We start from the raw sequence: 630 nt of genomic DNA on the forward strand, positions 1-630 counted from the left end.
ATCCACAGATCACAGAGACATGTTTAAACACATTTTGCTGGAAATGTTGTTGTTGAATAAACTCATGCAAATATGAACTGGAAGCCCAGTAGCAGTATTTTCTGACTTTCCCTTGTACAGGAAATGTAGACTGGAATTGACTGTTGATCTGACTTCCCTATATCCTGGCTCTGAGGCTTTTCTATAAGAGGTATACATGGTAATGGAAGAAACGGAGAATTCACTTGTGTCACTTGGACAGCTGGATGTCTAAGAATAGCAATGTTTTGCTTGATCCAAACAGCCTGCTGATCTTCCACAATACAGGAAGTAGTTCCTCATGAAAGGCAGTTGTAAAATATCAATGCATATTTTAACTGTTCCCCTTATAAAATATGTTGTTTACAGTCTGAAAACAAACCCTGTGCTTTGTTTCATTGCTTTGCCATGGCAGGCTACCTAATAAAACTCTACGACTGTGCTGATTAACTTAAAGATCAAACATTTATTTGTTGCTAAAAAGGAGAGTTGGTACTGTGGGCAAAGGTCATTTGCACTCGCATGTGAAAGCTGGACACAAGATCTCTTTAAAGTGTTCAAGAGCAAAGATGTCAGCTTGAGGACTAAGGTGTGCCTGACACAAACCATGGT

The sequence above is a fragment of the Chrysochloris asiatica genome, unplaced genomic scaffold (genome assembly GCF_000296735.1).
Source record: "Chrysochloris asiatica unplaced genomic scaffold, ChrAsi1.0 scaffold00060, whole genome shotgun sequence".
Classification (NCBI taxonomy): Eukaryota; Metazoa; Chordata; class Mammalia; order Afrosoricida; family Chrysochloridae; genus Chrysochloris; species Chrysochloris asiatica.